Source organism: Maniola jurtina, chromosome 1, assembly GCF_905333055.1.
Source record: "Maniola jurtina chromosome 1, ilManJurt1.1, whole genome shotgun sequence".
NCBI classification, from domain to species: domain Eukaryota; kingdom Metazoa; phylum Arthropoda; class Insecta; order Lepidoptera; family Nymphalidae; genus Maniola; species Maniola jurtina.
In genome coordinates this window covers 7,961,046-7,984,247 of record NC_060029.1, presented here as the reverse complement: position 1 = coordinate 7,984,247, position 23,202 = coordinate 7,961,046, and the positions used below count along the sequence as shown (strand labels likewise).

The 23,202-nt window shown below is 36.2% G+C and overlaps 1 long non-coding RNA gene across 1 annotated transcript; it reads left to right on the top strand.

Annotated features, from left to right (window-relative positions):
• Positions 1-1,545: 1,545 nt before the first annotated feature.
• Positions 1,546-18,910, top strand: LOC123867634. The gene is made up of 3 exons (XR_006796464.1): positions 1,546-1,557; positions 1,657-1,659; positions 18,775-18,910. It is a non-coding gene; the product is annotated as an uncharacterized LOC123867634 (long non-coding RNA).
• Positions 18,911-23,202: the final 4,292 nt, after the last annotated feature.

Sequence of the window (23,202 nt, the reverse complement as noted above, 5' to 3'; positions counted from 1 at the left end):
TCATTACGCCGCTGGCTAATGTATTCAACTTCAGCCTCCACGTTAACAGCGACACTTCTCGGAATCAATATGCTCCTTGTATGTTTTGATTGGCTGCCGCTGCGGCGGGCAACACGAATACGATCTATTGCATCTGACAATAAAACCCATTATCCGCCTCTATCTCCCGTCTAGATTTAATGACAGCGAATACAACGAACAGATTTCAATGTTAATATATGAACGGGTTATTTCCTATAGTGGTAACGACCTCTGCATTGAACTTGTCCAATTTTAGGGTTAACGCGCATTAATTTGTTTTATTGGCAGTTTAATTGTTCACCCGTTTCCTGTTCTGAGATCGTTCTTCGTGCCATTTATATATCAAATCTTTGAAAAGAGCAACCGCCGAGTTTCTTGCTGGTTCTTCTCGGTCGGAAAGGCATTTCGAAACAGTGGTAGATGCTTTTGACGATTCAAAAGAACTTGTAAAATATAAATAAATATTGTGAAATTGAATAAAAATATTTTGAATTTGAATTTGAATTTGAATTTGAATTTGAATTTCTATTCACTGCTATTTTCTTTTGTCTTTCTCTGGATCGTGTTCGCTATTACTGAGGATCGTGATCCCTTCCACCAAGGATCCTTTTGTGAACGATGTGTCCGCATTTCCCTCGGTTCTTTGCGACATGCAGGGCTTTGTGGACCTGGCCATCTAGAATGGTGCGTATCTGATCAGACCAATGCACCAAGCTATTCCCCCGAAGTGTTTTTCCGTCCTCTTGGCCAGTAATCACAATCTTTTCAAGGCTGCCCCCTCCCTTCTGCCAATGTGGCCAAACAATCGATGATCAACTGAAGACGGCTATTTTTGTTACGTAGCTATAATTTATTACAGCATCATCGCCATAAAAGTGAATGTAAGTTATTGATACCTACTGAAAATGAAAATAAAAATTCACAACTCCGCGTTTATTGCTAATAGCCAGCTAAAACGAGCTAAGGAATGATATCACAAAACTCATAACACGACCGTCTGATCCCGTCGCCCCCAAAAATAATAATGTTTCATCTTATAAAAATATTTCCCTTACGACTGTCGGTCTGTATATCACGGTATTTGTCACAGAGGATCACCCTTTATGTTCGTTTCGAGTCAAACCCCTTAGATAAGCGAGCCTTTTATATGCCAAATATAATATATTATGGTTTACATTTCTTACGAAAGCTTCACGTGGACATGACCTCTTAGTACGAACAATGGACAATAATGCAAACAATAGGAACTGTATCTTTTTATTGAAATCAAAATAGATGTCCATGACTTCGTCCGGATTTAGGTTTTATTTTTTAATTTCTAAAGTATATATCTGCTGGTCGATTCCATACAATAATAATCATCACTACTTTATAATATTCTTGATGTATCAATCCATTGTAGCCATAAACCAATAGTGTGTGAATGTCAGTTAATCAGGGGTAATAGCGATTGCACCAAAAAAACTACGGCGGCAGGGCTTCTGACTACAAATACATAGGTGTGTAAACAAAAAAAAAAATCAAGAAAAGGAACATGTCACGGATCCCTTTCAGACGAATTTTTTAAAAAGAAAAATCTTCAAAATCTTAAACTTTGTTGTTTTTGCAGTGGCATTAAAATCGCTTATTATTTAGTTGGTTTTTCATTACGATTAGAAATTTCAGAAGTAGCAAAAAACATGTCTTCAAGTTTCTAACAGTCAGAGGGCACGAACCATTACTTCCGACATATGAGCAACGCAAAAATATCCGCGTATTATGGGTTATCAGATGCGGAGTCGTCCGGACTCCGCTCCGATTCCGCCGCATTCACTTTCCACTCACATTTAATGGATTGCTTTGATATTTTCCAACAATGTTTGCGCTTCTATGATCATCAAAGTTTTACTTGCACCATCGTTATTCTTCAAAAAGTCAAATAATCTATTCTATAAAAAGTAAAGGTCAAAAAAATATTTTTCTGCAAAAATGTGGTAATCTAAACCTAATACTTCAGCCAGGACATTTTTCCGAGTCTAACAACTTTACCTACATACAGCAGATATTTTCGTACTAGTTGAACCACCCTGCCTTCGTTCGAGTAGGTACAATTTTTGAAAATCAATGAGAGTGTGGAATTTCCGAAAATCCGGATATGAACCAATATTCATGGATATAACTTGAAAAATGACGGACTTTCATAAAAACTTTGAACCCCATTTTAATCCCCTTAGGGACAGAATTCCAAAAAATCATTTCTTAGTAAGTGCATAGGAAGGCACCTACCCCCTAAAAGTAACCTGTAATTTCAATTTACTAACCCAGCTGTTTAGGCTGTGCGTTGATAGATCAGTCAGTTTTTTATGTCTTTTGGGCTCATTGATTGAGTCTTGGTGAGTTGTGTCTTGCAGATAATAACCTGTTAAATTTTTAATTTACCTACACCAATTGTTAACGAGAATGATCGTAATCATCATTTTCAGTTTACGGGTTATTTAATGTCCACGCACACAAAGACATGCTTTACATTTATATCGCTGCACGCACATAAGAATAAAATATTTTTCATCGATCGTATCACAATATTATGGCAAAGCAAACGTTTATGAATAAAATTTGCACCCGATATAAGCTAATAGCATTTTCCGATACAAACTCGAGTACGAAACTTCACACCCATCTGTTTGCGCGTCTATAGCTCCCCTTTCATATGAAAGACGAAAACAAACAGAGAATGTGCCAAATAGCAAACAATATTATACGGAATGCACAATAATATCAGTTCCGGCGTGGGTGCGCGCTGTTTGCTCCTGCGAATAAATATGAAATTCGAAGACTTTTCGAGCGAGCAAATATTATGGTAGCTTGCTTTGGTAAAATGATAACTGTCAAGATTGAAAATTTGGGTTTAGCCGCGGGGTGGAAGTAGTATTATTGAATACTAAGGCGATCTTGTGAAAGATGATATTGTTTGATATATTTTTATGAAACTAGTGAGTAGTGAATATTTATAGAGACGAATGGCAGAATGTCTACCTTCTGCATCTTGGTTAGACAAGTCTTTTCGCAGCATTTTAAATCGTCTCCCTCACGTCTTCTTCACATCTTTCGAAGATCTCCCAGATGCGTTTTCCAGAAGAGTTATTTTAGGAAAACATTTATTCAAATCAGCTCAAAATTTTACTACGGCTAGTTACTTCCGACCATCAAATAAAATAAAGTATTGAATGCGACATCGATCAGAAGTCGCTAGGCCAAAGGTTTGCACTGCTCCCCCACCTTTCCATCCCACGAGAATAACTCCCAGATTTATGCTACACGTAAAACTTTATGTCGCCCCTTTGTTTCCCTATTTCCAACTTATGAATACAAGTTTTTGTTCATTTCTGCGGTAGAATGTAAAAGTGCAAACACATTGCTGTGTTGTTACATCGTGATGCGAGAAGGCGATCGGAGTCATATACTTATATTAATCCATAGTAAGAGTTCGAGAGCCTCTGTCTGTCACCTGAAGGCTGAATATAACAGAAATTGGCACGACCTTACATCCTGACTTACATCCTGGAGAGACACCAACGAATTCCCATGGCTTTAAAAAAAACCTAAATCTATGCAATTGTAGTCGCAACTAGTTCCTATCCGCAGAGAGTTCTGATAAGTGCTGTGTATATACATCCTACTCATACCTATTAGCGTTCCGTGTTAATAATGATTGATATCATACATCGTCATCACTCATCACGGATCATAATATCAGATCGCAGTCCAGCGCAGTAAGTTTGGTTTTACAGTGTCGTGTCGTATACAGTACGTCATAAAGTAACATGATCTACCAAGTAAAGATAAAAAATGTAAAGTAGTGTAAAAGCGAAGAAGTCTCAGGGGCCAAGCTAAGGTAAGGCTCGGGCTGGACCATAATAGAGGAACGTCTTTACGAGTGTGATGCCAACCACTCACGTCGACACATCAACACAACATCACACTGAGCGTTCACTCTATAGAGATGTTTGAGTGTGTCGGATTATAATACGAGTGTGACTTGATGCGATGTTTCATCTTCATTTATATCATGAAACACACAAACTGCTTGTTAATGAAAGCCCTGTTGATTATATAATGAATAAAAATCCATTAATGAAATAATGAGGAAAACAAGACTTTTTTGGTATGTCGATACAATGATCGATTTACTAAACAAGATTTTAATTCACTTTAGATAAATAGCTACACAGCTACACTGTACTAAAGCTTTTGGTAGAGAATAATAAAAGATATTCTGTAGGTAAAATTTAATGTTTTTCAATTAAGTAATAGGTAAACAATACTGAACAAAACAATAAATCTGCGTAATCCAAATAAAGCGACCCCAAAAAATTTTTTTTCGTAACATTTTGCAATACAAGCATGAAATTAACATAGGTCAGTAGATAAAAGCGATAATTTAAAAATATTGCAATACAAAATAATAATAAGAAATAATGATAACAACAAATAATTTTTAAAGTACTTAGTTATTTATAGTTACTTCTTTAAAAGTTAAAACCTGTTTAGTTAGACAATGAAGTATATACTAATACTAGTAGACTACTACTTTTTAACCCCCAACCCAAAAACAGGGGTGTTATAAGTTTGACGTTTGTATCTGTCTATCTGTATGTGGCATCGTAGCTCCTAAACTAATGAACCGATTTTAATTTAGTTTTTTTTGTTTGAAAGGTGGCTTGATCGAGAGTGTTCTTAGCTATAATCCAAGAAAATCGGTTCAGCCGTTTGAAAGTTATCAGCTCTTTTCTAGTTGCTGTATCCATCACTTATCGGGGGTGTTATAAATTTTTAATTTACACTTGTTATATTTGAAACTGTAAACACGACTCTATAAAATCCACAAGGTAACAGACACTTTCTGCAATGTCATCGCTGCATATAAAAAGTTATGACCTCTGGCAATATTTCCGAGAGGCGGCTGATCTCGGCAAAGAAACGATATGCAGTAAACGCTCGGGCGTGCGGTCTCGCGGGGCCACTGCGCTGACCCGCCCGATTTTATGCCAATTTTCATAAAAATAAATCTGGCTCGCGTTGATTGAACCAGTCGCCGCCCTGCCCGTGATCGCCTTTCTATTTTATTGTTATTAGCTCAGTCGCGTAAGGGTACGAATTATTGTTTTGCCATTTGTTGCAAAAATCTGATAGATTTACGATATTGCATGAACCAAAAAAACCGGCCAAGTGCGAGTTAGACTCGCGCACCGAGGGTTCCGTACTCGGGTATTTTTTCCGACATTTTGCACGGTTTTTGAAAATTGGAACACATTTTTTTTAATGATGTAACCACAATTTCACGGTTTTCAGATTTATTCCTTTACTTGTGCTATAAGACCTACCTATCTGCCAAATTTCATGGTTCTAGAATCTAGATCAACGGAAAGTACCCTATAGGTTTTCTTGACAGACACGACGGACGGACGGACAGACAGACAACAAAGAGATCCTATAAGGGTTCCGTTTTTCCTTTTGAGGTACGGAACCCTAAAAATTGTGAATTTAGTAACTCCCACCAAAAGGTTTTCACTCGTTACTTAACTACATTTGATAGAAGAACACTTGGTTGGAACATGGTTAGAGCAATTAATTTAAATGCCCTGATAAAAAACTGCCATATCACAATTTACATACCTACTCTATAAACTTCGTTACTACTCACTAACAAAATACGTCTCATACTAATTACTTTTAAACCGCCAAAATAATCTGGGATCAGTGTGGGTATGGTTTGTCAAGCGGTTTATAACCCTAATGGCGACCACGAGTCTGCCAAAAACTGTAGCCCCGAAGAACTCTTGAGAAGAAGAATTTTTAAAACCAAGCTTTTTTCCGAATAAACATAATAACAATGTCGCGTTTTCAAAACAAGTTGTGGGTAGTATTTGGACAAAAGTGCAGTGTAGTCAGAGAAGCATGGCGGGCGATCGTGATTTATCGTCGGCCGCTTTTGAATATTAAATAATCTTTAATGGGAGCGCATGATCGGCCCATTAGCCGACGTCGCTGCTTTCACGTTTAATAAAGAGTCATTTATAAGCCAGCGACGCTTTTCCCTTATCTGGACGAAGTATGTCGCGCGTCTGAGAGGTGCCGCCCTATCGGAATTAATTCATAATTTTTATCCTTGTTGGTTACTTCAATGTTCATTAACTTCTTTTTCTATTGTTTGTTATTATAAGGATTTAGAATTACAGCTTAGGGAAATTAAGTATTTTCGAACATTTTGCAAAAATAAGCTATCTTATGAATTAAGTCGGAAAATCGACCCAACCTAGAGCTTCCGTGTTACATGAAAACAAAGTGATCCTATATGGGGTTCCGTTTTTCCTTTTGAGGTAGGTACGGAACCCTAAAAATAGGTACCTATATAGATACGCTAGTTACCGCGGGCTATAAGTACCTACCTATAAGTAGGGTCGCTAGTTTCTTAATATTAAGGGCGTTTTATAAAAAAAACGATTAACTTATAAATACTTGAAAAGTAAATCTGAGCTAAAATTACAATTAAATGCAATACAATTAAAATTAAATGTGTAGAAGTTTATTTTATTTTATTTAGAATTTACGAAATTTTCTTTACAAACTTTAACTATAGGTTTTCCGGAGAAATAGCAAAAGCATTCGGTTGGAAAACAGTTACAATTTAACACAAACCGTCCAAGTATTGGCTTGATTCCCACGATGGTTAACTATCACCTCATTGAACCATTAGGAAATTACCCCGTTTCCTCGCCTCGCCGACTGATCGCCTTTAATGTCTAGACCTCCGACATAAATGTCTCAAAAGCGAGTCCCATACACACAATTAAAGCTTCGATGTTTCTTTAATATACCACTTGGCCTCCGAGATGTTTGTAGAAAATGTTACTTCATTTCTTACGCTATGCGAATTAAATAAGATGCCTCTGTTAAAAGGAAAATGGCATTATTCGTTATTAGTTCATACATATCTATGGTTCAGACTAGTAGACAGCCAGCACACATCTAAATAATTATGTGATAATTGATTTCTCGTGATTTTTCAAGACTTCACACAGCAGGTATTTCCAGTACCTACTTACTGATAATGCATTGAGTAAAACTCTAGCGCCTTTTGCAGGTGGTCTTGTCAGCTTCAAATATTAGTTGAAAGTACGTACCTATAATTAAGTTGCACAGCTAAAGTGGCAATAGGCAGGGCATATAGTTCAAAAAACCGATAGCCCTTGGGGGCCTAAGGTGCTACCTTACACCAGAAAGCGCAGCGTTGGAAAACCGCTTCTGGGTCGACAGACGACATCAAACCAATCGCTGGAAGCCGCTGGATTCAGGTGACGCAAGACTGGCGTGTGGAAGCCCCTGCATGAGACCTATGCCCAGCACTGGGCGCTTATCAGTTGACGCTGACGATGATGAGATATGCGCAAAATAAAAAAATAGTGAAATCATTCTAGCTCTTCACAATGTTCGTACCTGCACCTACACACACCCACCTACTTGTATGAAAACCTTTATCCGCACGCAGTCAATCATCAGGCAATGTACTATAATCGGATAAATTTCCGAGCGACAGGAGAGATTACTTAAGGTGCGTATCGTCAGTTACGACTTCCTAATGACACTTCGATCTTAGCCGCCGCTCATTATCGCAAAACATTCGATCGGTTAGCTCGAGTTATTTCTCTTAATATCAGCGGAGACCGCGGCGTGGGCAGAACGGCCGGGATATCGTCACGTATGCGCGGCTACCGACGTAATTATATCGACGCAATTAAAGACCAACTAATATATTATAATCGTTCTGTTAGCAACAGTGTTTTTACAAGAGTGCTTGCGCCGACGCGGCGCGTTTTGATGGCGTTCGCGGCCATGCTGTTACACCCCATTACAGTTGAAGCAGATTGATTGACATGATTGGATCCGTTCTAGGATGCGATTAAATTCTAATATTTATCTAGTTAATGTTAATTTTAACTATAAAAAATAGGGTGTCTATTGGTTAATCGTGCCTTAGACTCAGTGCAATTTTACTTATACCTATAATTTAGAGAGTGACTCGAGGTTTAGTTATAATTGTTATAGACACATTCTTATAATAACGTGACCTCGAGCTATAACCGTGACATCTCCGTTAAATGTAAAATGGAATCCTTTGACACGGTCTCTAACTGCTGCTATAACATAAGTACCAACGTGAAGGCTTCATTCGGATTTGAGTTCAATTTCTGAGGATTGGCTGAGAAAATGTCTAAGGCCTATCTATTGTCCAACCTAACACAAAAGTTTTACAGATTACTGGATACCACTTTTGTAAACCAGATAGTTTTTTTGAGTTATTTCTAACCCAGACACAACAACAATACCTAATTTTATCTGGTAGCTAAAGGTTTTTATCTATATTTAGTTATTTTATTTATAGGGATCGATATTACATATTATATACGTACGATGGCGATTAAACAATTATTCAATGCGAACAAGTAGATAGATGGGAACATTAGGCAGTCAAGTCAATGTGACTGCTTAATAAAAGGGTAGGGCAGGTTTGATTTGCTTGCGAATCATGAGAAAATTATGCCGGAGCACACGTCGAGATCGAGGCAGGCAGCTCTTTGAAAACATCCGACGGATAAGAATAATTACTCACAATTGAACCCTTATAATCTGAGTTTATTTAATAGTCGACAGATGTTAATCGGAGTTGTACCTATAATTACGCTTCGATATCTGACGAGAAAAACGCTGAAGCGCGCACAATTCGCGGAGGTTCGCTGACGCTTATAATGTTTCAACGACTGTTTAAACGCACTGCAGTATCGCTTTATGTTTAGGAATGCATGGAGGGGAGGTATCAGTATTGAATAAAGTAAAATATTAATAAAATATTTAATTAACAAAATCTGACAGGCAACGCACGGTTTCAACTGGTGGAGCCAAGAAAGATGAAATATAATACTGTAATTCACTATAATTTTTTTCGTTAGTTTGTGTTCAACGTGGTAGAGTTCGAGGTCGATATGATATTTTAGAATTTTGCTCGATTCGCTGCCAATATGAATCGATCGTTCAAAGTGGTTGAAATAAAGACCATGATGAAAATCCTATTAGACACACGGCTATTAACTTATAAATCATACCTACTAAAAACCAATCCATTATTATGTCGGGAATGCCGAAGAAAAAATGCTTCAAAAATAATGTTAATTTAATCACGCTGTTTCCGACAGTATATACCAGTTACAAAAATATAAGGAATATGAAAATATTTCTTAGTCCGTGGTGGTCCGTCTTAATAACTCGGTATTATTTCTCTTATCCAAATTTAGATGGTTAAGATAAGTAAGATTTAGCTTCATGCTCGAGTTAAATTTGTATCTGTACCTATTCCATTAAAATAAAGTTACATTTAAAATCATTAAATAGGCTTAGAAACAAAATGAAACAACACATACACAAGAAACAAAGTAATAGCAATAATCTTGTTAAGTACTTACACGTTCTCTCGAAAATTTGATAATTAAGTCATATAAATAACGTTGGTAGAATTTCTAAGCATTTCCCGCATAAATTGAGATGTTACACAACGCGGCAAACCGTAGCAGTTTAATTAACATGGAAACATGGCATTTGTACTTTTTATTATTTTGCCCATTGTATGTTAAACAGTGCTCACATTCATCCATCACGTCATATTCACCTCAAGCGTTCTCAGCTAACTACCACAAAAAATCCGTGTTACTTACCTAATATTAATTTGGGATGGTGTGCTCCTTCAGGTGTTCTAAGTTTCAGATCGTCTTTGACGTAGTGTTTAAAACATTAATGCCCAATTTCACCAACGACCCCTAAACAGTCACATAGCTAAGCGACCGCTAAGCTAAAAGGTCCCCTAAACCAACCCTTAACTAAAATTTGTTTTCACGAACGCAACAGGCCCCTAACTATGGGACTCCTCCCTATGTGACAGATTTTTTACGACGATAGTGCTTGATACAAAATTATAGTTACCGGTTTTATCGGAAATGATTTATTTTTATGCAATAAATACGTATTCATGTATTATTTTAACTAAGAAATATTCATACTGTATTTTGACCGATACATATACGCATTCTAAGTGAATATTTAATAAGAACATTATATTTTAGTCTATGTTTGACAAGTCACCCTATTTGACACTCTTTTTGATCTGTGCCATAGGCATAGAGCACAGAAGCCATAGAGTAGGAATGAGAAATTCTTTGAGTTTGACTGTTTGTTTTATATTTTGAGAACTTATTTAAATCAGTAATTTCATTTTATAAAATCCATACTTAATATTATAAATGCGAAAGTGTGTCTGTCTGTCTGTCTTTTACCTTTTCACGGCCCAACAGTTTTATCGATTCTGATGGGTACAGGGTTAGCTTATATCCCAGGGACGGACATATGCTACTTTTAATCCCGGAAAATCAAAGAGTTCCCACGGGATCTTTAAAAACCTAAATCTACGCGGACGAAGTCGCGGGCATCCTCTAGTACTTAATATTATTGTTAATTCCCCGTTAAAAAAAAAATTTTTAGTTGATTGCATAATTTTATTCGTTTTCTAAATATTTTAGGTCTTTGACTATGATTTATATCAAATATAGTATCAACACTATCAACCATGTCTAAATTATATACGAAATCAAATAATTCACTGTCCATGTGGTCGTTTTGAGGTCACTTTTACTTATGTGAAGGTTTATGGGACCAATATTCCATCTCCTAAATTTAGAGGACCGTTTAGTCAGTAAGAGACCCTTTAAAAGTGGTGAAACAGAAACGATCCCCTAACTGGCCCCTAAATATGCTTATGGGTCACTTAAATCTTATGGGTCGTTGGTGAAATTGGGTATAAGTCTATTTTTTTTAACGTAACTAGTAACTACATTTATCAATATTTCATATCCGTTTTCTTTTTAACCCTCGACCCAAAAAGAGGGGTGTTATAAGTTTGACGTGTGTATTTGTGTATCTGTGTATCTGTCTGTGGCGTCGTAGCGCCTAAACGAATGAACCGATTTTAATTCAGTTTTTTTTTGTTTGAAAGGTGGCTTGATCGAGAGTGTTCTTAGCTATAATTCAAGAAAATCGGTTCAGCCGTTTGAAAGTTATCAGCTATTTTCTAGTTAAGCTGTAACCTTCACTTGTCGGGGGTGTTATAAATTTTTAATTTACACTTGTTATTTTAAGTACATTTTGCTCCGAAGCGTTTTTTGTTTGAAGATTTCAACGTATACGTTGATTCAACGTATCTACCTACTTAGCAGATCGCTCCATTGGTGATTTAAACATTCAAACAATCTCCTTCCACTCTCAATGAAATTAAAACATTTACTTGATAGTACACTCACAATAAATAACAAAACCTACAGTCGTGCGATACACATAGGTATAGATTTTATAAAGGTTTCGATTAAGATTATAAAGACGTTTATTAAAAACTAAATGATTATAATGGTCCGACTAGATAAGACTAGATAGAATTTTAAAACATTAATCTATGTTAAATAAATCAATATGTTACAATCTAAATTAATATCACATTAATATTCATTAACAGTAGTACCTAAGCAATATTAGATTGTTGTTTCAATCTTACGTCAAGATAACTGTACTGTTAAGTTCAATTGAATATAATCCTTGAGGCAAGCAAGTATGGATTCAATACGAAATTGAATTATTTATTATATGTATTTATTATATTCTAGGCAACATTAGTTGGAACAAATACTAAGCATAATTATGAAGGGTGCTTACCCACTAAACCTAAAAAGAACCGTTATAGATAGATATGCATCCTACCCTGCCTCACTTCACCATAAAACTTGGGTTCATAATGTAAAAAGAATATAAAAAGTATGATAGTAACATACCAAAAGGCGATGGAAAGGCGCTAAGTAGGTATATAGAATACCTAATACAAAAAATTTCAAAAGAAAAATAAAACCGATTCTTTTGAAAATTTTTTATTTCACAATTTTTAGTGGTCCCACTGTACTATAATATGCTATGCCCAGTTAAAACCCTACTGTTTACTAAGCTATTACAGTGATCGCGAGCAATTTGCTTATCCATTGAGGAGTTCTGTTCTCCATCTCCGAAGATATTCATCAGATCTTCACCAAATTTATATGGGACCACCTGCACAGTATACCCTTTCAAACAAAAAAAAATTTCCAAATCGGTCCAGGGGTCTTTGAGTAATCGGGGAACATACATAAAAAATAAAAAAATAAAAAAAGATCCCGACGAATTGAGAACCTCCTCCTTTTTTGGAAGTCGGTTAAAAATTGAAAAGCAAAGAGACAGAGGAAAAACATTAAGTTGAAGCATAACACTTTGAAACATACCCTAAAACTGAAATGGATTTAGGCTGGATTCAATCACATTTAATAAACTAATTTCATCTTGTTAATTCTGCAATGTTTATCAAAAATAACAAGGCTAAAACCGATTGGTCTAGAAACTTGAAATTTCGTAGACTACTCTACTAACAAAATATTTTTAATCACACGCAACACGAACGAAGCTCAATAAATCGAAATATTTTGATAATAAAATTATCTTGACAGGTTCATTATTACCTACATTTGAGCAAATAAATGATTATGATTATGATGTACCCATTTATGTACCCCACAAAATTTCTCCAAGGGCACTTGGGTTTCAACTCGCTTAAAACCCGACGAGAGTGCGACCAAATTGGTACAATTTGCAAGATTCTTAGGGGTGTGATTGACTGCTCTGAGCTGCACAACAAGCTCTGCTCCGTTTTTGCACCCACTGATTACAGCTACCTCCGCCGCCGCCGCAAGTTGTTCGTGAGTCCGTTTAGTCGCACGGTAGCGCGCGCCAGGTCTCCCATACCGCGCACTTTGGCAGCGCTGAACGCGCTGCTGAAGGAGTCCCCTCGCTGTGACATATTTGCTGACAAATGGGCTGACCTCATAGGTCAGATCATATTTGATTATTTGATTATTTGATTATTTGATTATTTGATTATTTGATTATTTGATTATTTGATTATTTGATTATTGACTTAACAAATTTATTTTTATTGTGTAATTTAATTTAATTAGTGTAATTGGACTTAAAAGGTCCGTTCTAATTAAATAATTAATTAATAAAATAAATAAATAAATAAATAAATGATTATGATTATGAAAGGTTAAGAATGATAACTATTTAGTTATCACTTCAAATCCTGGGACACTGTACCTACCTAGGTAGAAGGTAGTGCTAGTATGGTTAGTGGTACGTACTACGTAGCTCTTTCAGTTCGTGCACTGCGAACATCCTGTTGCCTTTATAAAAGGGAAAGATATTTAAATAATAGTCATAAATGCCATACGCGTGCTTGTTAACGCTGCCATGTAAATTCTAATCCTTGTTGCATTTAGAACGGGCCCCAGTAATTATGTGCTTTCATTTGTCTGTTTCTCAGTACAAACGAGCCAACCTCCGTAAGCCCGCTCCATGTAAAGCAGTTAACAGTACTCTAATCTCACTCAGCTATTAATTTAAAGAATACGTCTGCGTAACCGATTCCACCGACGACTCCCAAAACACAATTCTCCTTCACATTTTCTTATTTGCATATTAAAATAATTTCAAGCTAACGCAATAGGTTCGTAGAGTCGCCTTCCACCCGCATTTGAGGTAACTGAAAAACAGGGTATACGCTGTTCACGTCATTCAAAAATAGATTTTATAGTACATTATATAGAGCATTCATTAAAATGTAGATATTCTAATCATGTTCTCGTTTATCGCTAGAAAAGTATAGAACGATGACAGATAAAGGCGGTTTGTGCGCCCAAATAGATAAAGTAGTGTGGAAATTAATGTCTACATTTACTGGTGCATGAAGTTTATAGTTAATTGTTATGTTTATAGCTATTCAAATTTTCAAAAGAGTATTAGTAGTACAAAGGGTAACCATTATCAGGTTGGAAGGAAGTGCATTTATTTTATTTATACTTTGTTCGGCGATATCGGTAGACGTATCAAAACATTCATCATTGTTTAAATGGGTATGCATATCTATGAAGCGTAGAATTTATTTGTAGATGCTTTTATTTGCATTTAACAAATTATTTAATAAATATATTAATTAATGAACATTATTTAATTGCAAAAGTAAGGACGCTGGTGCTTTTGAATTTAACACAATTTACACACAGTAACTTGTCACTACTTAGTTATTGTTACTTTGTCAATGAGATAGGTGGTTTTAGGCGCCGCCGGCATCCATCAAAGCAGAGACGGGTGGACATATTATTGTGTTTCTTCTTCTTACCAATCAAATTATTGATCGATGACGTGATCATCATTTTTTCACGTATCAATAATATTAATCTGTTTTGGTTTGCCTGACAATTCATAAAGACATATTAGATTCACAAACCCGCTTATGACATGAAAAGAAGCTGGCAAGTACTTAATCACTGTTTTCATGTTGCAAGATAAGTAGGTAAGTCATTTATTGTTATCATAACTCGTGATCAGTTTAATGTTCATCCGATTGCTTACAGATAGGCATACTTCTCTAACATTCACCGATATTACATCACTGCAAAATGAATAAAAACATTATTTACGTAAAAAATCCGTATCCATTATTATAGAATTAGACCTTGTGTTTCTATGTATGACAATCATGAAACCCTACATACGTTAAGCGCATTAGAGTTACATTATTTTTACATTATATCTACCTACTTGGGTGCTGCAACGCGAAATATCTGATCTAATACAGATACAATTTGCTATAAATAAATTGACTTTATGAAGTATCACATGATACTTAAAGGAATCAAATCTGATTGGTTGACACTCTCTTGCTATTGGTTAAAATGCATCGTTGCAGCATAAATCACACTAATTGAGATCGGAGAACTGGACATTTCTTTTGGATTTACTGGATTATTTCAATGTTTATGACTTGATCATGGGTTATTTGGAAAGTTTTTCAGAAAATACTTCCAATTTATGACATAAAAACTACAATTATAAAAACCTATATATTCTTAGCTTGTCTCGTGTTTAAAGAAAAGTGTACTTTAAATTACCATCGTAACATATTTTATGGAATAATTAGTAATATGATAAGTCGTAACTCGTGTAGCAGCTAATTATCACGGAAAGGCATGCGTGCTCACTCACCGTGGTGTCAGTTTACTTTATGAACAAATTAATAATTACAGCCACCACTTAACAAAGCTACCATTACTGATACGCCATCTAAAAACAACAAACCTATTAATTATTAATTTTATGATTACAGTTTTACACCGGCGATTATACGCCATGACTTTATGATAATGGTAATTTAACTACTTCACACATTAACTGCTATAATATAATCTACCTGGTTGAAAAATATAATAATAAAGTTTTTTATATTTTTAAGCGCAACTAGTTTTACCAGATTTGGATTTAAATAAATGTACAGTGGTACTTGATAGGTAGGTACATAATATCAATTGGTTTTTAACCACCGACCCAAAAAGAGGGGTGTTATAAGTTTGACGTGTGTACCTATCTATGTATCTGTCTGTAGTATCGTAGCTTCTAATCTAATGAACCGATTTTAATTTAGTTTTTTTTTGTTTGAAAGGAGGCTTGATTGTGAGTTTTCTTAGCTATAATTCAAGAAAATCGGTTCAGCCGTTTGGAAATTATCAGCTCTTTTCTAGTTAGGTACTGTAACCTTCACTTGTCGGGGGTGTTATAAATTTTTAATTTACACTTGAAAATATTAGAAGTAAGATTTGATTTATATAGGCATCTTAATGTTCCAATAAGGTATCTAAGTAAGTAACAACTATCTTTAGGTAGATATACTATTCGTATCATTACGATTTACGGGTTTGGTCATAGACCAAGGATTTGGATATGAGTAAGGATCTGGGAATCCACCGCATTATTATGAATAATGGAAGGGGTTACAAGCCTCAGCAATGATGGTTACTTACTAGATTGTAGTTACTGTACCCATAAGCAGCATATCTATTGTACTTTTAGATTTGTGCAAATAAATGAAATGAAGAATACGATGCACAGAGAGGAGTCATAAAACCACACAACGCTACGATATTTGGTTCTACAATGCTAATCCGGAAACTTATTCCCCAAATTTGACTTCGAACTCTATTTTAGGAACCCTCTATGGTGTGTTTTACACCTCACTGATTTTTAACGTTTGTAGTATCAATTAATTTCAGAAAATTATGGGGGAGCCACTGAATAGTTGCAGGTAGATAAACCACGACGTCGATAGCCGCGTGAAATGCGTTACGTCAAAGCGGCAGCGAGTCGAATGGGGGATGAATAATACTCAGTTATTATCACGAATGCGGTTACATTTTTTACACATTCCTCGAAGGCGATGCGGCGAGTCGAGGGCGCCCTATACCCCGCCCGCCGCCGGGAAGCGCTCGCGCGTGAAATTATTATCATATAATACCCGGCTTTGAGCGCACTGCGATTATTCAAATGCTCATAGCCCCGCGCCGTCGAGCTCGGCTTATACCCGGCTTTCGCGCAGACATTCCTGAATACTTCGCACGACGCTTCCACTAAAATTTGTCAAATATATTCAAGTATAATGCGCGAGTCTTGTCATGTGCGAGATAAGCAAATGACAGAAAATGTTATGTAAATTCAAAGTGCCTATAATCCTGGGCGAACACCTTCATAATGTGAGCCTGTGGCGGGATAATGGTAGAAGCGTGAGTTATCCGAGCAGATAAGACAATGCTGCGTCTAAACTAAATAACATATTAGCGGTTCCATGATTACCTATAGGTTCAATAAGTAAATTCTAAATAACACAACGTACTTTAGTCATTAAATAAATAACTTTATTATAAGTAACAAACAAATATAACACCACAAAAAATTTGATAGGAGATAAATTATGACTTTCAACCGAGAAGAACAACACAAAAAAGTAGCAAGCTAGAGAACTGGACCTGTTATATATTCTGTGACCGGTCACACATTGTGACTCAAAAAAGCCTAAAAATGGTATTACCTCAGCGTAATTCTGTAGTAGTTAGGTTTTACAACTACAGCACTGTTCTTCAGGCGATCCCTAAAAACACGCGACATCCCGGATCGGCCGGTTAATTGGAAAGAAATCTGAAAATACCAAAATACTAGGCATCATACATGAAAATGTACCATGAAAAAAAAGATTTCAATATGGAAATTAGCCTGCTTTCCCAAAACTTTTCTCACACAAACCTAAAATTATCCGGCTCAGCCAATTAAAGTCCAATTTCAATTATAAATAATGTCAGACTTACGAGAAATAAACTTGTTAAAGTTGACCCTCCGTGACTCGGTCTAAACTTGGCAAGTGGAAGGCCCAAAGACGTAAAGCAAGTGTTATCTACCAGCGTATTTTGCTTTGGACTCTTTATGACTTTCAAACGAGATCCGTCACGCGACGTTAACTCGGTATTGAAGTGATAAAGTGTCCGCTAATCTGTCCTATTCGGGTCACACTTAGTACACTTTATTAATCACAAAGCTTACAAATTACGCCACACTTCCTGTGCAGTGACAATGATACGGCGTATGGTAATTTTATAGTTGCCTCGATTGGACAATTTGGACACCGTGACAACCTTTATAAGGGTCGTTTATACGTAAAGATTTTTAAGGAGATCGCACACTACTGCAATAGCCGCAACAACACTGACACCAGAGCAGAAGAAGTCGATCTCATCAGTCGAAAAAATACGAGTGCTATTATTTCTTTGGCTCATACGATGCATTAGACTCTTTCAGTTTCACATCATTTTTTGCAACTGACTATGCAGGTAAGTATTGACTGAAAACAATCAGCAATTTAGACTGGTAGTGGGCAGGCTATGTTCATCGTAAGAGCAATGACCGTTCTAGAGTGGAGTACGCTTACCTACTAGTAGGTAAGAGGTTGCCCTCCGGCACGATGGACTGACGATATAAAGAGGGTGGTGGGAAGCGGCTAGATGAGGAAGGCTGAGGACAGGATGTAGTGGTGCGCACTAGGTGAGGCTTATGTTCAGCAGTAGACGCCCACAGGCTGATATGATGATGGTGATGATGATCTGCTGAAATAAGCTGTGCGTGTGGCAAATAATTGTCACAGTGTGCTATCAGCGTTTAGCAAAATTTCAGCACTGAAAAACGCATATGCATGCGAGTCTACGTTGTGGTAGTGTGCGATTAGCATTAGGTCAAATGAATATCACATATTTGATACGCAATAAAATTTTTCTTTGAGGGTAGGATAACACAATAAAATAAAATGTACACAAATTGTATATTTTTCCCGCTAAGTAGCCCTTTGTTGTGTTGAAATTATAATGCATTCATAAGTTTTTTTTGGCCGGTATGCGTGAATAGCACCTTCCGTAGCGGCACTTCTTTGTTGACGGAGGACGCTACACAACTGTCGCCGGGATATGTAAACGATTATTTGAACGAACGAAAATAATAATATTAAACAAACCGTTAACATTCTATATTGTTTTTAAGTCTAACATACAATTTTTTTGTCTAGAATATTTTATATTTAGTCTAGGTATACTTAGTCATAGGATGAATCACCAGAAAAGCTTCAATATCATCATGATCCATTACGTCCATATAAATATAAAACGATATAGAGAGAGAGCCAGCGAGGGTCACAATTTCGTTATTTTATAAAAGCTGAAAGCGACTATGAAGTTTGGATCATGGTGACTTTGGGAGATGACAGGTGGCAAAGGTGTAAAAAATCTTACGTCAAAGTTTAAAGTCAATATTTTTATATTTTCTTCGTAATAGTATTAGAAATCACATCATGCATTGCCAGAGAGTGTCGTGGCAAGTACTTACTTGTTAAAGGATTTCCATGAATTCCACCCCCGAGCAAAGCCGAGTGGGTTAGCTAGTTGTTAGTGAAAAATTCTTATGATACCTACTAGGAGGTGGCAACTACCTACAAAGGAGCTAGAAAATATAATATATTAACATTATAAATCACCAAAAAACAAAATTTTCATAATAGTTTGTTGCAATTTGTTTCATGTACTATTTTACTTATAGTTTTTCATCCTTGTTTTCTTATTAAGTATTTTGTAATATTTTCAGTCCATATTAAAAATAGGCACCTAATTATATAAAAGAATGAAACACTTTTTTTTAAGATTTTATTGATCGATCGATTAAAAGATAATAATAATAACTTATTATTATATTTTACATTTTTTTACATAATACATCTACTTTCGAGGCATTTCTTTACATCAGCTTTTTTATTTGACGAATAAACAATATTATCTATGAACTTTTGTACGTATTGAACCTTCACATATTTAAAATTCTAATCATTAATAAGGACACCTTCAATCGACCTTCCTTCGACATATTATGTGGTACACTTATTATTCTTATCACCGGCGTTTTGTTTCCTGTATTTATGCTCGATTTTATGCATTTAATCGCAAAATTTACACTTTGAACGTGGGGTTCTCGACATGACGCCTTATGCAAAGCAGGTGCTACCTGATACTCGAGTATCTCGGCGATTTAAAAGGTAGTAAGTTCGTTTACGGTCGTTAACCAAAATCGGAACATAATGCGCCTTTTATTTCATGTTTAATAGAGTCGATTATCTCAAAAAGGTTAGAATGACCAATCACTACAATTCAGAGTGAATAAAATTGTGGTTTAAGTCTAGCGCCATAGTAATAATAAATTTGTGGTCTGTTAATACGTCACATTTTTGTTAAGCCTACCCAACGCTCGCGCTCGTTTCAATTGTTATCAGTCACTTATCGCGTAACGCCATCATAAAGCGGTCATATCATGGTGGAAATTTACGAAACCACTAAAAATAAATTGGAAATAAAAAGCGAGTTACCGTATACGTAGGTATCAGTACTTATTAGTATTTGGAGATAAAATGAAGTTGGCCCGCTTTGGGCAATTTATTGGGGTAAGTTATGGGCGGCGCGCGGGCTGGAGCGGCTAATTTATTCGCCGTGCACATAAATTACTTGATTATGAATTCAACTCCGCTGAATTATTCGTTTGTTGTTGTAGACAGCGCTTTTGTGTTTAACAAAACAAAGATATTTGATTTTATCCACTTCGTCTTCCCAGAGCCATTACGGAGGCGTTTATAAATTTGGTCTAATATCCTTTTGAATTCAAACCATGAAACTCGCGATATGCTTTAATTGAATAAACTTAAGAGTAGGTATGTCTACACAGAACACTGACATAAAAATAAAAGATACTAAAGATTAACAATAGTTAAAGTACCAGACGATTAGGTAACATTAAACTGGGGAGACAACTTAATAGGTAGCGGAAAAGACATGCGAGGAGCGAAAGCAGAAACAATCACATAAAAAGCAACAGTAAGGATTATGCAGAACAGCGATGGTAACGTCAAGTTGTTTTCCAGCACTAACGTGCCGCAAGCCGCTGCAGCGCGGAATAATCGCGGATAGCCATAAAAGATGTAATTTCAGATAAGCTGAAACAGACGAGCACCGCCCCCTTCCACCCACCACCCCCGTCTCCCTCGCTGCCTACTTTCTAATGACTAATTATTATGCTGTGCGTTGCGAGCCTTAACGTCAGCCTACACCCATACCAACGTAGACCGATGCGATCGACCGACAAAACGAGACTGAAGCCCTTCCGGCTTCAGTTTTCCCCTCCTCTTTTAATACAGGTACCTTTTAGTGAAGAGGTTAGAGTTATTTTAGACTGCATCATCAGCAGGTTCAATTGCAGTCAAACGCTGGTCTATAAATTAAAAAAAAAAAGTTTATTCTGCTAGGAAACTTGATCAACTAATCAATGCACGAAACTAAAATAAATAATATATAGTATTATGCGTGAGTTTTCGCTGCATTATTTTACTTTTCTATGTATTGCGTTGAATAATCAACTTTTTGCAAACATTTTCGTAATGAATAGCAATAGAATAAGATTTATTTGCTGATCCAACACATATTATATTTAAACACAATAAACTAACTTAAACAGTGTGTACCTATACCTACTATGTATCGTGCCAACGAAAAGGCCCGAACTCAGCTAAGTGACTGACACAACTACGTTATTGTGCCTATGTAGTCTGCGGGCGGGTTGAGTCGCTATATGCGTACTTAAAGGCCATTCGTTTCCGCGTGTTCTTACCTCGACTTTGCGGTAGGTCATCAATCTACACGCGTAACATGAGTGGTTTTCTTTATCACTAATCATTTACAAAGTTTCGCATGTTGAATAAAAATAACATTACAATTACAGTACCTGGATAGGAAATAATATGAGTACAAAATATATTTAAAATAAATGTATTCAATAATGAATAAACTAGTTTCCTGCATTCGTTCAGTTGAGTATTACTTGAGTAGTATTAATTATAGTACAATCTACATAAAAGTGATTAGGGACTAATTCAGAAATGGTTTTAATGTCTAATATGTTATAGTCAAAACCGAAATACGGGACATCCTAAATTTGAGAAGGTCATTTTAGGAGAAAGGGCGTTTTACTGGTTGCTTGAGTTCTCCTGAGATGTTGATTAATTTTGACCTGTTTCGGCTCTCCCCAACCCTTTTTGTTTATTTATCAACCACACAGAAATAAATGTTGTCCACGTTGTCCACCACACAACTAACTTATTTTAGTTATATGAATATCATCACTTTGACTGGTCAAGTAAGTCTGTTCCAGGATTGTCTAGACCAAACTAGAACGCCTGTATTTTGGTTTTTGTTTATTACATATCAGATGATGCTCTACATACACTACCAGGACTAAAGGTCCTGTAGGTATACATAGTACCTACTTACATACCCACTTATCGCGCTATCATAGGTCTACATCGTCCTGAAATATTAGAGTTTTAGGTGAAACTGTATTACGTAAGTAGGTATTAGGAAGTAATTTAACAATGTTATACTTTGGTAGTTTATACTCGGAATTAATAGATGCAACACATAAATTGGCCCTAATTAGGCCTCTACAAGATGCTTACTTTAAGTGCCCACTAGCAATCAAGACACACGGTCGTGTGTCGAAGCCAAGTAAGTTTAGGCCTCTACAAGATGCTTACTCTAAGTGCCCACTAGCAATAAACTTGCAGAAATCAGTCATTGTCAATTTTTGCAAGCTCTAGTGCACAATACTTGCAAAAGTCGACTTACATGCGCATAAAGTCAAGACAGTAAGTACAATTAGTGACGTTCGAATGACTTCTACAAACATTGCTAGTGGATACATAGCTAAGATAATATAATAATGCTCACCATAGAAACCGACATCCACGATTATTGCTTATTAAAAACTCTCATGATTATATAATGTTCCGCTGTGCAGCATAAAGAAGCAGTGCAAGACAACGTTGGCGCCGGGTCGATGTCGCCGATAGAGGCAGCCGACGCCCGCCGATGGGTGATACCACCGCATTACCATATTGTTCGCACCGCTCTCATTATCTCTGATTAACTATTACCAGTGTTCTATACTGCTGTTTATTACTGAAAAGATTGCATGGTTTAACTTGTACATATTTTTATATCTAATAGAGTAAGATCCCATGAGTCGCCAGAATTGCGACATTTTAGCAAAGCTGAAATTTTGAGAAGTACCTAGTAGTCTTCTAACTTGCTGATTTAAAAGCGGGGCTTTTTCAGAGGCACTAAAGATACAAAAAACCTTACTAAGTAACATTAATGTAGCAAATCTGGTTTTTACCCATCAATATTATACAAAATATTTTTTAAACAAATATTCATTTGGTAGAGGTAAACACACCTATTCCTCCGAGGAACGATTTGGATTTCTTTTTTTTAATTTCTGAAGGTGGTGCTACATCTTTTTTTTTTTGGATCCAACTCCTTAATCCTGATGCTACAAGGTTACTGCTCGCCTAGATTATGAAGATTCAGGAAGTGTTGACCTACTAAGCAACCATTTTATGAATAAAGTCCAAGTCCTAACCAACCCTCAACTCTGATCACTCCGAAGCCGTGGGGATTTAAAAACTGTTAATGGTGAATTGATATTGTAGATACCAAACAACGACTACCTACCAAATGATCGAACTCCAAGTTCTTCGTACCTATACCTTATTAGATGAGCACTTTTGAG